Raw genomic sequence first — 14,950 nt, 5'->3', positions numbered from 1 at the left:
AGATAACGAAGTAAAACGATCAAAGTATTGTTGCCACTAAATCACATGGTCCTAAGGGCCCAATCCAGCAAGTTGCTGCGAGCCCTTAACATCTTTTGACTTGAGTAAGATATTTGGCTGGGTAACGACTGCAGGATTTGGCCTGCCCATTGCTCGCCTCCAGTAATTTCTTTGTCTACTATGTGGGTGCATGTGTTTCATAAGAGTTTTCTGCAGCAAGGCCCCTTCCTCTCTCTACCCTGTTCCCATTTACTTTGATTGGGGCACCAGCTTCTCATTTTTCTTCTTCATTAAACATGGGGCATGCTGTTTTGCATTGCTAGACTGCTGGCAGACGGGTAGGGTTTGGACGGATATGTAAAACCTGGTATGGTTACAAAGCGACATAGCAGGGCATTTTAATGTAATGGTCTCATGGCTGTTGTATCCGAACATAAGCACAGCTCCTAAGCATGAATAAAATGTTAAGACAAAGTAAATCAGCGTCAGAAGAAATCCTCCTCCTCTTTAATGATACATTAAGCAAATTGCTTCCTGTGCTGCCATAAAAATTTGCTATAGGTATTTTTTAAATGAATAGATTTGATTTTTTTGTTTGTTTGTTTTGTTACATAAAAGCTCAGAAGAACAAGGACTTCAGATGTGCTTTTGCTTTGGCCTTGTTGTATAAGGTTTTCTGTTTTATTGTATGACATAACTTCTGCTGTGCTGCTGGTATGTAGCATTTTTCAAGCAGCTCTGTTAAACCGTGCAATGCAATTTTTTTTATATTTACAACCAAAACAATAAATGTTATTTTTTGGAAGAAAATTCTGCTCTTAATGTGTTCACTTTAAATGTTGTACTCCCTTTATATAGCCTGGGCTCACATGGCTGGGGAGGGGGAAAGGAGAGTGACTCCACCCACAAAACAAGCTCTGTCCACATGAAATGCCACTCACCATAGCTGTGCTGATGTGATCATGCTCTCTGAGTGCCTTGTGCTCAGCTCTCCCTTTCTTTGAGGCTTGACTTCGCCTTTGTGAGGCTCATATGCTCCGAGCTACTGGAACTTGACTGCTCCTCGTGGCGGCCTACATGCCCCTAGGGGCTCTGCTATGCTGCTGGGGCTTGGCTTCTGGATTGGAGAGGGTGAAAAATAGTGGTATCTTCCAACCCTACTCACTGGTAGTGCCAGAATGAGCTGGAACTCGCAATAGATTGTACAGAATGTCATAATTTCTCTCCTTTCTTACCTGCTGGGATGAGCAGTGAAATTCTTAACGATGCTGACCTTTAAAGCGTTATCACTGGGTGTCTTGAGTCAGCAGCCATGGAGATGAACGGAGTCGTCCACCCCTCAGGTAGGTTTCAGATCTGCAAACGAAGACAAATGTCACTGCATCAGTTGCACTGAGTCAGGTCATGTTTCTGAGGCAATCTCAGCAGTCAACCACTAGAGACTTAGGCTACGTCTACACTTGCAGATGTAGAGCGCCGGGAGTTAAACCAGCCCTTGGAGACAGCAGCAGGGAAAGCGCTGCTGTGTGTTCACACTCTGCTCCTTGTGGCGGTGGAGCATGTCCACATTAGCAGCTCTTGCAACGCCACAGAGAGCAGTGCATTGCGGTAGCTATCCCAGTGTGCAAGTGGCTACAGCGTGCTTTGGAAGGGGTTTGCGCTGCGTAATGGGGCAGGCACAGCGTCACGTGGTGCCGGTTTCCCAATCTCATTGTTCCCTGGCCATTGTACTAGATTGCCAGCTGCTTTTCAAATGAGGGGGTGGGGAGTGTGACAGTGTGTTGTGTGTATGTGGGGGGAGAGACTGTGTTTTGGGGGGCAGTGTGTGTCAGCATGCTATCTTGTACGTTCAGGAAGAGGCAAGGGGGAAACCCAACATCAGCCCCCTGCCCCCCTCTCTCTCTCTCTCTCTCACACACACACACACACACACACACACACTGACCAGAATGGCCACGTGACTTCAGGGGATTATGGGATGTTTCCAGAGGCCAATCACAGCGCAGTAATGCAACACCCTCATCCACACTGACACCCCCCAACGCTCCAGCCCAGGCACAGCAAGCTCTATGCTTCTCCTAGAGGTGGATTACCAGGAGCGCTCCAGCTGCAGAGTGCAGGCACTCTAAGTGCTTTGCCAATGTGGACACCTCAGGAGTTATGGCACCCAGGGCTTATTTAATGCACCCTAACTTGCAAGTGTAGACAAGGCCTTACTTTTTTTAATTAAAGTTTAGAGTCTGCAAATAAGGCAGGATAGAAGGCGCCAGGGCACTGTACCCATCAGAGCTCTGTACATACCCACAAGTACACTGTCACATAAGTATTGGTATACTGCACATTTCTTTTTAATTCAGATTCAGATCTTAGTTACACAAAGGTAAATCCAGAGAATTTCCACTGATTTACTGCAAATTGATGCCAGTGCAAATGAGAACAGAATTAGATCCTATGTCTTAACGTGCAGCTCTACACTAAAAAGTGACCAGATTCACTCCCTGTGTGTATTCAGAGATATCTTACTTTAGTGACAAAAATAAATATTCATGCTTTCGCTTCTCTTAATGCTGCTGGAGTCCATATAGCCAAGGGGGAGGAAGCTGGATTCTGTTCTTGTTCATTCTTCAATAGAATTGCTAACTAAATTCTGCACGGTGACACTTATAACAACCCACTGAAAACTATAGCATTTCAGTGTCCCTGGGGCCTTATATGAGCTGCAGAACGTCTTTTCCTGGTGATGATGATGCAGGGGGAGGAAAAACCCCAGCTAAACTCTTGGATTCCAAGCTAAATTTGCATGGATGTTTTAAAAACAAAATAATAACCTTGTTACAGGTGAACCGGATACATTAGATATTAAATCCATTTAGAGGCAGTAACCATGGAGCCAGGCAGCACGACATTTAGTTATTTCTTGGAGTACAACTGTAATGAATGTACTCCATTTCTAAAATCTCACAGGCTAAAAGTCAATTGGACCTGCAGCATAAGCAGTCAAGAACTGGCCCAGCTAATGAGACTGGGGACCAACAAGATGAACTAAAAGTCTCTTACTGACCCAGTAAGTGTAATTTTCCTGATATATTAAGGGTCTGAACCTACTCCCATTGATGTCAATAGGATCAGGCTCTGACTGTTGTTTTCTCCCCTTTAACAACATAATGCGAGAGCCAATTCCAGCAACCAGAAACCCATTCAAATAATTCTGTTTGCCTCTTAACCTGCTTTTAAGTTCTCAGGCTGATACCCTAAGAGCCCTAGTGTTTCTCTAAGCCAGGAGAAACGCTTGCGCATAAACTGGCTGTACCAATAGTACCTTGAGCCTTGTGTAACAGACACTCCTGGGGGACTAGTGCAGACATAACCAGTACATAACTCTAGAGCCTGAAGTTATTTTTCTCTTTCACTTTTTTTGGAGGTGTGTGATCGAAATGGTTCTAGAAGGAGACTGGGAAGTCAGAGTTTCATTACTGACTACCCCGAATGGCTGCATGGCATTTAGAAAGTCACTTCTCTTCTCTGTGCTCAGTCTACCTGCCTGCCTCGCTGGCACATTCTGCTGTATTCTGCACGTTAGAAGTGAATTGGAGTTAAGGATCAAGCCTATTCTGAGGCTTTAAAGGTTGAAAGTGCAAAGCAGATAAGTGCAAACTCTTTTTTTTGTTAACTAGCATCCACTCCTGAGTAATCTTACTCCAGATCTGTGGTTCTGATCATAATTAGTTGTTTGTTGGAAACTTTTTGCCAGAGACTTCCTGAGGTGCTTTTCAATCAGAGTATAAAGGGTTTCGATTTTTTGTTTTAAATGTGGCATTTAAGAATCACTTGTCTGACCTTAACCAAAACCTGTTTAGTCAAAGATGGCACAGAGTTTAAAAACACAGTGTCCTATGGTGGGGACAGACTAGCAGCGAAAAATAAAGCAAATACACCCTTATTTCTGTAGTGGTGCTATCAAACCCATCTGGTTGATAAGCGGAGGAAATTGTGGCTGGGGAACTGGGTTCTTTGCTCTATGGAGCTTTGTGGTGATTTGAAGCTGTTAGGACTATAGCTGAACTGTACCAAAACCAAAAAATCAATTAACTGGCTTATTCGTGTGTATTGGATTCTTATACTGTGCTCATCACCAGGGGTTACTGGAATGGGACTTTCAGCCCTTGGGTGACCGTTCCAACCCCCTTCCCTCCTTTTATACTTTTCTAAGGGCCTGTTACAACGTAAGCCCAGTCAGGACCATCCTTTCCCCAGAGCTGGGTGAGTACGGCACAGAGGGAATTGTGAGCAGTGGTCTGAGTACAAACGGACACTGCTTCACCCAGGTGTGTAACCTCTTTGATACCGTCTCCTTTATTCCCTCACCTCCTCAAACACTCTCCTAGGCACAGAGAAGTTAATGGAAGAGGCATGTGGTGAATAATCATGGGCACACATAGACACCCGGCCACTGACACTGGAAAAGGGCCCTGCAGCCATCCTGAAAGATGTTTAAAATGTCTCTCTCTGCCACGGGAGCTTGTGTGACGAAGCCAGCAGAGAGATCACAAAGAGAAACCCATCAAAGATAAGACGCTGCCTTAGTCACATAGCCCAGGCCAACCTTCTGAAAGGTTAACATCCGCACCCTGTGAACCCATCTGCATCCCCTCCATTGGACCCTGAAGGTCAGCAGCCTTGTAGTCAGTCAGGGTAAAAGGGAAGGCGAATTCCAGAAAGGCGGGAGGTCCCTCTCTGAATGGCCACCTCCCAGTTACAGTTGGCTGCAGCCATAATTGCTGCCACTACTTTTAATTGCTTCCCCCAACTTACAGGCAATACTTCTGCAACAGTTCTTGAGCCCCCATAGCCACTGAAAGAGGGATTCCCCGCTAAAGAGGATGCCCCGGCTAAATCTCCACAGGACAGCAAGTGTGGCTGGGGAAATGGTGGTGTTCTTCCCTTGTTGCCTCTTCCCTACCCCCCACAACCAGGGTGACCCACTGCCTGACCCCAGGCCCTCCATTTTATGCCCTCCCCTCCTCCTGGATCCCAACAATAGAGCATCTGCCAAGAGGTCTGGCAGAAAAGAGGGAAGCTGATGTACATGCACAGCCACCACCGTTTTCCTCACAGAGCTATGCCCGGAGAGAGCCTCTGTGTATGGACCAGGGGCCATGAGCTGGATATGAGGGGTCTGAGGGGAGAGCAGGCAGAGGCATATCCCACCCATGCCTGGCAGGTTGTCCATATCACCCAGATGAACAATATTTGTCATCACTGATGTGTTTTTGTCACAGGAGCCCATGGCCTTGCTCGCTTCTGTGGAGCAATTGTGCAGCCTTTGGGATGCACCAGATGGTAGAAATGGGCATGTTGTCATTTTTCCACAGGGTCCTCCTTCATGGATGATTACATACACAGGCAGACAACTCTGCCACACACACAACTCCTATGAGCACCCATTTCATCCCTCCACTCCTTTCCACTCAGACCCTGCCAGCGCTTCTTACCCCCAAGCCTTTGAACATCTGACTCCTGTCCCCAGTCAGGCCCCGACAGCCCAGCTTCTTTCATAAAATATTGAACTCCAACTACCTGTGGGACTCCCACAATTCCTGTGAAAAATGAAACTTCAAGCAGCTCGTGCACATCTGTGCTACCAGGAAATCAGAAAACTGAGCACACCTCTGCAGGTTCCCCACTCGGTGGGCCTTTTATTAGTTTTCTTGACATCATGTGAGCAGAATTTGAGTTAGTGTGAGCTATTATAGGGCCATCCACAGCTGCTCTGAGAGACAGAGGGAGCACAAATGCAGCTGGGATGTAACCGAATACAAGTTCAATTCACCAGGACCCATTTCTGTGTGCTTTTCTCTGGCCAAACTCTATTGACTCCCCTGCCTCCCAGCAGCAAGGCCCAATGTCTTGCCTGGCTAAAGAGTGCATGGGTCCTAGACACAACACTGATACACTAGCACAAATAAATACAGACTAAATAGCCTTCCAATAAATATAATGATAATTTAAAACACTGATGCTTTAAATATTTTAGTTCTGAAAAGATCATGTAATTCAGAAACCTAATCCGATGGGTAAACTAACCATTGTGTCCCTACTACCAACCGTCACATAAATAATGATCAACTGTACTTAACAGAAGCCCACAATGTCTGAAATTTAAATATTTTCACACTGTCACATTTAGTTTGGCCTTGACCACATTCACTTGCTTCGTACATTGTTCGTACTGTTCGAAAACCCGCCAGAAAAAAATTTGCTTCTCAATGTTGGAGGTGGGCTCATTTTGTTCCATATCTTTAGGCTGTTGTGGAAGGTGGCACACGCTTTTATTTAGCAGGATCTTCAGCTGGACTACATTAGCAATGATTGAGTCCTTGACGCTAAAATTACACAACGAATAGAGAGAAGTTATGTTTTTGGATAAAACAGAGTGGAAAACATACAAGGCCTTGCAATAGGGGGCAAGCGCTTTTTGATCAAATTTCAAGCAGTTTGGTATTTTTTCCATTATGATGTTGGTCGATGGGTTGGTCTGAGTGATAATTACCCGTGTAAAAGGTCGACATGCATTCTAAATGGGGAGAAAGAGAGAAAATTATAATTTATCATTTTAAGTTATTCCCTGCTAGTTTTCTACTTTTCATAAGCTTTCACGCATGCTTCATTATATTAACAGTTATAGTCCTTTTACTAAATACATATTATGGTCATTTCTCTCTGCACTGCCTATGATATGTAGCTAAGATTGCCCAACACTTTCTATCATAGGACCCGGTTTTTAGTAGCGTTTAACTTCGCCAGCATGGGAAATTTCAGTCCAAACAATGAATGTGGCAGTTACTCTCAGGCTGAGTAGTGTAGGGTTTTTAGCAAAAAGTACTCAGCCATTTCCAAGAATGAGAGTCAGGAAAAAATAGTTTATTTTTCTTTTTAAAAAAAAATCTTACAAGTGTTTCACTGGAAAGCTCTCGGGTCTTCATGCTTTGGAGCGAGGAATTGAACTTTGGATCAGAGATGTGCCTTTTGCTGTTCCCATGGGGAGGGGAGGGGAGGGAATAAAGCACCCAAATTTGGCCAAGTTAGGAGCCTTTGGGGAAATAGAATCTCAATTCACAGATACTTCATAGCCTTGGTAGAGCTTGCCAGCTATATTCTCCAAAGGTTTCATCTGTAACGAACACCCTCCCACGCCCTGTGTGGCGACTGCAGTGGGCCTGTATGATTACTGCTTGAGCAACCGAGCACACTCCATGATTCCAGGGTAACGGAGGCTGAGCAGGATTTTCCATGCAGTGGCTCCTCCTGACAGCAGTGGGGCCAGGCACTGGGACTAGAGACCAAGACGACGGTCTCTTGGGTGCTCTCGCGGTTTGTGCTCAGGTAATGTGAAGGAGGAAACTGTCTGACTCTAATGTGGGAGGAGTTAGCTGGACTGACTGACATGGAAGGGGAAATTTGGCACAAGGAGCCTGGAGAGGGGGAGTGGGAAGGGGAACTATCTGGACAAAGAGATTGTGACCAGGGCAAACTTCACTGCACTGTGACACCCTTCTGACAACAATTACTGCAAGACCCAAGGAAGTTGAGCCTACCTGAGCCCCACTATCCCGGGGGGGCAGAGCCCAAGCCTCACCACTCTGTGCATCAGCCCTAGGCAGGTGGCCAACAACCTGAGCCTCGTTGCCCAGGGCTGAAGCCCTCGGGCTTGGCTTCGGTGACCGAGTTTGAGAACCGTTGGACATGGGTGTGGGGGAAAGAGGCAGAGAAGGGCAGCTGGGGAGCCAGTGTAGTAGGGGTGAGATTGGGGAAGGAGACTGGAAGCTGTGGGGCCAACAGGGATGGGGAAATAGAGTGGACGGGGCAGGGAGACTGTAATCAGGCAAAGCTCAGGGGAGAGATTGGGGCCGGGAGCCAGTTGTGGTGGGGAAAACAGATTGAACAAGGAGCTGTGGGGAGGGGAACTGGGCCTGGCTAAAGAGGGAAACTGGGACAAGGAACCAGGAGTGGGGGGGGGGGAAGGTGGAGATCAGACCAGGCTCCTGGGGTGTGGGACAGAAAGTGGGACTGGCTACGCGTGGGGGTGGGGGTCAGTTAAAAGAACATGAAGCCTGCAGAGTCAAGTACTCAGAAGTGAGGCAATTCTAGCCAGTTGAGACAAGGGAGCCCCAACCCATGAAACGACCAGACAGGTGGACTTGCTGCATCCTGTTCCAGGGGAGCCCCGAGGGTCCGAGCACCAGGACACCTCAGACTAATAGAACGGTGTGAGCAAGTTCAGTTCTTAGGCTGGTTATCTGTACGTGCGCTGCTTTGGAAGGGAAGCCGTGCTACTGAGGGCTGTGGCTTTAAGGCCTGATCCTCCCAGACGGGCTGGGCAGGGTGCTGGGAAGTACAGCCGGTGGAACCAGTCCCAGAATAAAGCAGAACTCTTGCAAGCACAGTAAGCACTGAGGGATCACTGACCACTACACAGGTGACCAAGCAGCATGCGGTGGTAGCCAGGGGGCCCAGGCTCCCGATATGAAGACAGGTGAAAGACCTGGGGAGGTCTGTCCAGAAAAGCCTGGAGAAGGCCCAACAGAGCTCCCCTGTTTGCAGGGATCTGGGCCCCTGACAGCTGAGGCCTGATGAGCTAATACAAGAGTAACTGAGGACATACGACCCCCACCCCAAGGGATCTAGAGCAGGGGTCAGCAACCTTTCAGGAGTTGAGTGCCGAGTCTTCATTTATTCACTCTAATTTAAGGTTCCATGTGCCAGTAATACATTTTAATGTTTTTAGAAGGTCTCTTTCTATTAGTCTATAATATATAACTAAACTATTGTTGTATGTAAAGTAAATACATTTTTTTAAATGTTTAAGAAGCTTCATTTCAAATTAAATTAAAATGCAGAGCCCCCCTTGGACCTGTGGCCAGGACCTGGGCAGGGTGAGTGCCACTGAAAATCAGCTCACGTGCCGCCTTCAGCACACGTGCCACAGGTTGCCTACCCCTGTGCTAGAGGGTGCCCAGCACCAGTAAAAACTGGGGGAAGAGCTGTCCCCTTGAGCCAGATGAGGCCTGGCTGGAGCTGCCTGCAGGGAGAGACAAGAGCAGAAGCAATACAAGGTAGAGTCTGGGGAAAGGGCAGCCAGCAGAAGCTGGGGGTTGGAAAAGAACTATTGAGTTTGGCCAGGGGCTGGAGCAAAGGTGGAGGGATTTGTTTGGGTTTAAGCTGACTTTTGAACTGTGATGTGTTTTAATAAACTAGTCCCCAAGAAGAAGTGCTCTCTGACTCAGCAGGGACTTCGCAGAAGCCAAAAAAGGCAGCAGTAGATCCAGTTCCTCTGTGCATGTGCATTCTGACAGTCTTGAATGACATGATCACATGCTGTTTTTCCCACAAGATCCCTGCCTCATTCAGGGCACAGGCTGGACCAGCTGTGGGGCTGAATCACGTTTATGGAATGAATAAAGCTGTTATCTGCAGAACCCCGTCCTCATTTGTTGCCAGAGTTGGAAGGTGTGTGGTGAACAAGGCAGGAAGGGTGGTTGTGTGATTAAGGCAGTTGAGTGCCCCTCCTTGGAGAATTGGCTTCTATCCCTGCCTCTGCCTTGCTGTGTGATGCTAAGAAAGTCACTTAAATTTCACAGGTGGTCACTAATTGGGTGGTTCTCATTTTCTAGGTGCCTGACATGAGATATCTTGGGCCAGAGCTGTGGATGTGCTGAGCTCTCACAGCTGCAACTAAAGTAAATGGGAGCTGTGCGTTGAACATAGAGTGCTATGTAATGCTAAGTAGTCTGAAAACTCAGGCCCTACATCTCTCAAATTGGGCCCCCATAGTTAGTGGATACTCAGTAATTTTGGCCTTAAACTCGGTGCCTCTGTTCCCTAGCAGTAAAACTGGGTGATGATGATAACCCCCTCATCTCACATGTGCTGTGAAAATAAACAAAGGTTTGTGTATAGCTCAGGTATTCCAGTGAGAGCCCCATAGAAACACTCTGGAGGAAATTAAAATTTCTGTATTCAGTGCATGTTAGAGAGTGTGAGACAAATAAGTGAGGGGGCCACACACTGAGTGAGGAAGCTAAAAAGAAATACAGAATAACTATCCAGTCCCTGGATGAGGCAAGGGGTCCCATAGGAATAACATAATATGCAACTGTGATTAAAGCCTGTATCAGACATACGCACAAATGAAGATTGCATAGGCAGTCTTAATTCTGGCACTTCTGAGCACTTGACTTTGCAGCCTTATGTTCTTCTAAAAAAAAATGTTTAAGCTCTAACCTCCTCTTTAAAAGAACAACAAACTAAAATAATAGAATTTCTGTCCTATGGAATGATATCAACCCTAAACTTATGTCATCAGCAAGAATCCAACCTTTCCTGCTGCAGTATGGCCCTCTACACTTGAGCTAACAGTAACAGGTAGCAGTAGTAAGCTGTTGTGCTCTGATCAGCATTAGAGGAGGTTCCATGGGTTTCACAGCTACTTACTGAGAGCAGAGGAATGTAGAGACACTGCACTCCTGGGTTTAATTCCAGGTTCTGCAGGACAGCGTCTCTCATCATTAGAGACACTTCTACCCATCCCATTTCTATGCCCTTCTACTCCTGCCTACATCTCCCAGGTTCCTGTCCCCCTCTCCTATCTACCCCACCAGCTTCATCTCCTGGCCCTTTGCTCCTATTCTACCAGCTCTGCCTATAATATACACATTATAGTACCAAATTCTGAAGGTTGAAAGTATTGTACTGAAAGTCTTACATTCAGAGGCTCTCCTTAAGCACAAAACCTTGCAAGCAGTGAACCTACCAGAAGTGAGATTTGAAAAGCCTATCTTTTCCTTTCTAGACTTCGCAGGCGTTACTGCCTTAGAAAGTGACAATACCATAAAACTTTAGTTAACATAAAAAAAATATAATAATTACAGTGTCTCCATTGTTGACTGGAACACAAAAATCCCATTCTGTTTTCTTTTGAGATGATTGTTTCTAATTGTCCTTACAATTTTTTAGAATAAAGTGTTTTCTGCCCAGACTGAAAAGAAAAATAGACAATAAATAAGAACGGTAGTGAACTTACATAAGATTTAAACAGTGCAGTAGCCTTGTCTTCTAATTCTGAGAACACTGTCAGTGGCTCTGAGAATGAAGTGGCCAGTAAACAGAAGTGGAAAATTACAAATCCATTGATTTCTGTGTACAAAAGGGAAAAAATACAATGAATACAGACTAAAACCTCTTACTATTTCTTTCACATGAACTTTGGTTTTCCGTTCTTTGCTAAGCCTGCTAAGGCACAATTACTCCAACCTGCTATCAATTTAAAACTTGGTCAGCACTTAACACGAATGGGAAACCATGGCAAGGTAAAGTGAAAACGCACCTGTCCGGAGGTTCATGGCACACAGAGGGGAGCAGCTGAACAGACCAGAAGCTGACTGTCTTCAGTTTTCGAGTAATTTTTTGGCTTGTGTGTCTTTGCCATGGCCTGCAGAGTTGTATTTAAATGCTACTAATCTGTGACATTTAGTGCAAGTAAACAGGAAACTTTGATTTTAATCTGGTTTGTACTTTCTGTTATTTGCCTAAAAGAATATCTATCCCTTATACAACAATTTTCATCGGTAGATCTCAAATAGCTTTACAACTGAAGTAACTACTATTGTCCCCATTTTCCAGATGGGAAATCTGAGGCATAGAGACAGGAAATGACTGCAAACTGGCCAGCGGCTGGACTGGGACTAGGCCACAAGTGTCTACTACTGTAGCCATTAGGTCACATCGCCTCTCTTAGGCTGGTGTCATTTGATAGTTTTTGCTAAGCAGGAGGGGAGCATACATTATATCGTTACACATTTTCTAAAGCAATTATACAGCTCTTATTCAGATTTGTAGTTTTTATATTAGAAAATGGTGAATGAGGCATTTCTTATTTACTAGATGGCTCGTACGTGTTTTAGTCATGATTGTGTCACACTGCAAGTGGATGGAAATGGGAATTTAATCCAAATGCACAAAAACAGCATTTTTAAATTGTTTTATTAGTTAAATTAAACTACCTTTAATTATACTATGTACGGAAGGGATGGGAGTACATTTATCAAAACATGTTTTGCATTAAAACTAAATAAGTAACTAATTAACAGTATTATCTGTAGTAACTGATTTGCTTCTTGTTACCATGTCCTTTGAGAGTTTAACGCTGGTAGATCTCATCCTCTCAAGCCTTGTTTTGTTCATAGTTTGGAAGAGGAAAACAAGTTTTCCTGCTTTTTCAACTCCCAGTTGGTTTCTCAACTTCGAATGATACTGAGTTAGTTGAACGAACCTAAATGAAGAAAATATTCTGGCTTAGCACTTCAACAAACACTGGTTTCAGGTGCTGAGTCAGAGACTTCCACCAACTGGTTTGCCTTTCAGACGCAGACATTCTGACCAAGAATCCAATTTAAATGCAAGGTTCCAAGATACGTTTACATATCTACGCTTCAACGCAGCACACATTCCCTTCTGAGCTTCTTTAGTGAGGATTTCCCAGTGTTTACAGAGTGGCTATGATGCGCAGTATGTGTCATTGGGATTCCTCAGAGCTCGGGGAGAATGGCACATCTCAGTCCTTTCAAAAGCCTTCAGAACCCTGTCAGAAAACAAGCAGGCTGAAATCCCCATAGCTAGCAGTATTCCAGCCCTTGGGTTAGTAGTTCTGTCAGTGCCTGTGTAGAACTGATAAATGAAATTGTTTTTAATTGTTCATTTTATTAATGTAACTTCTGTTCACCATTCACTACACTTGCCTACACTGTAACTTCTGTTCCATATTGTAATTCAAACCCCATTTTAAAACACTCACTCCATTTTGTAAAAGCTTCCTCCAACCTTCATTTTTGCAAACCCTGCTGTAATCTTATTAGTTTAGTTTAGATGTGTGAATGAGGTATGTATGAATGATGGAATCAACCTCCAGCCCCAGCCTGTCCTGATGAGATAAAGTTCAAATACCAACGGCTGAAGACCTAGACAACAGCCCTAAACAAAGTAAGAAGCATCCACCCTAAAAAGAAAAGGACAACAGAACAACAGAAGGAAGATCAAAGCCAGGTCCAAGGCTGAAAGTCACGCCTGCAATTGATGGGTGATCAGTCTAAACCCAGAGGCAGCGTGACACAGCAAGACCTATAGACTTTGAATCCAAACTAAAAGCCTATAAAAAAGAAGGGTGAGATGAGAAACTCTGGGTAACATTCTGCTGCCAACATGGAAGGACATCAGTGCCTGCCCAACAGAGATCCAGCTTGTCCTTGTGCCCGGCTTTCCTGGCCAGTTAGCTGCCACAAGCTACGAACCCAAGCTGCAAAATCAAGCCATGAACTTAAGCTATCTTCAGGACTGGTAACTATGCAGCAGCTGCAGAACACCTGATGAATGTGGGTGTGTGGGTGTGAATGTGTGTATGTGTGTGTGTATGGGTATTAGGTATAATGTGAATTTGTGTGTGTGTGTGTGTGTATAGGTAATAGGTATAATGTGTGTGTATAAGAATTAAGATATTAGTTATTAGTCATACATTGTTATCATAATAAATGTGGCATCTTTGTCTTGTCCCCTTTAAAAAGATCCTGCTGGTTTTTTTTACTGGTCTAATATAATTGGTATAACACCTGGTGAAACAGAAATCTGTAGCCTGTGTCCAAAGTGCCACAGCTGTTGGGATCAGTGACTAAAATAGCCACTCCCTGGATTTCCATGAGCCTCTAATACTACAGGGCACTATGTTCTCCCTGTAAGCCTAGCTCAGTCTGGTAAGAATGTATGAACCCTCATCTCACTAGTCTCTTCCCTGATCTCTCTCTAGCTGAGCCTGAGCCAGATCCAGGTTGAAGCAGTTACCTAATAGCAAAATGTGAGTTCCAAAGGTTTCGTAGCCCCTAGGGGTGACAAATGCTCCCCTGCCAGCCTTCCCTCTGTGTCCATAAAATACACAGCAATGGGCCAAGCATTATGCAAGTGGAGAGCTTCCCCAGTTCATAGGTGCTGGAACTAGGGGTGTGGGGGGTGCTGCAGCACTCCGGGCTTGAAGTGGTTTCCATTATATACAGGGTTTTACATTTTGGTTCAATGGCTCTCGGCACCCCCACTATAACAAGTGTTCCAACTCCCCTGCCTCAGTTAGTAAAGCTGGAATACCCCAGACCTGTGTCCAGCGTGGAACAGAGATTAGGACCCAGCCCCCACTGCAGACATATCTCTTGATCCTGCATAGGTGAGCCACTTAGTCCACATGGCTGTTTTTACAGGTGGTGAATACAACATCTGACCTGCCAGGGCTTGAGCTCCTATCCAGCTTCAGAGACAGCTACCTAGAATGGCTGTTTGCGGCTATATCCAAAGTTCCCAGTGTTTTTTGGACTCTTCCTGCTGAGCCGGCCTGCCCTGTGCTCTGCATTTAAGCAGACATGGTATATGCCAACAAAAATCTGTGCCCCCCCCTCTGCTGTTTCTCTCCCTACAAAAACAAAATTACTGCAGTATAAAGCATGTGGGTTACAAGCTGAACTAGCTTCATTGCAAAAACCTGCATCCCAGTTTGCAGACCAAGTATGGCAAGGGATGCAACAGGATTTCCAGCTAGCTGGTTACCCTCTTTATGTCTCACCAAACATTAGTGTCGCCAAAAATTCACAGGTCTGTGAATGCACTGCATTAAAGGGGTTAAACCGCTATCCGCTGAGTGTGATCTTGGCTTCGCTGTTTGTTCATTTTGTACTTTAACAGCCCATTTGTATGACCTATTTTGATGCAACGTTCATCTTTACACAGAGGGGAAAGCTTTGCCATCGCTAGAGAAGGTGGAGGCTCACTGCTTAGCGTCAAGGTGGCACACACAGGGCCTGGTCCGGATTGCCCTTCAGTGTAAACCCTGCGCACCACCACTAGAACAAAGTCACACCCA

The sequence above is a fragment of the Gopherus evgoodei genome, chromosome 13, assembly GCF_007399415.2.
Source record: "Gopherus evgoodei ecotype Sinaloan lineage chromosome 13, rGopEvg1_v1.p, whole genome shotgun sequence".
NCBI lineage: Eukaryota > Metazoa > Chordata > Testudines > Testudinidae > Gopherus > Gopherus evgoodei.
Note: the sequence above shows the minus strand (reverse complement) of the source record.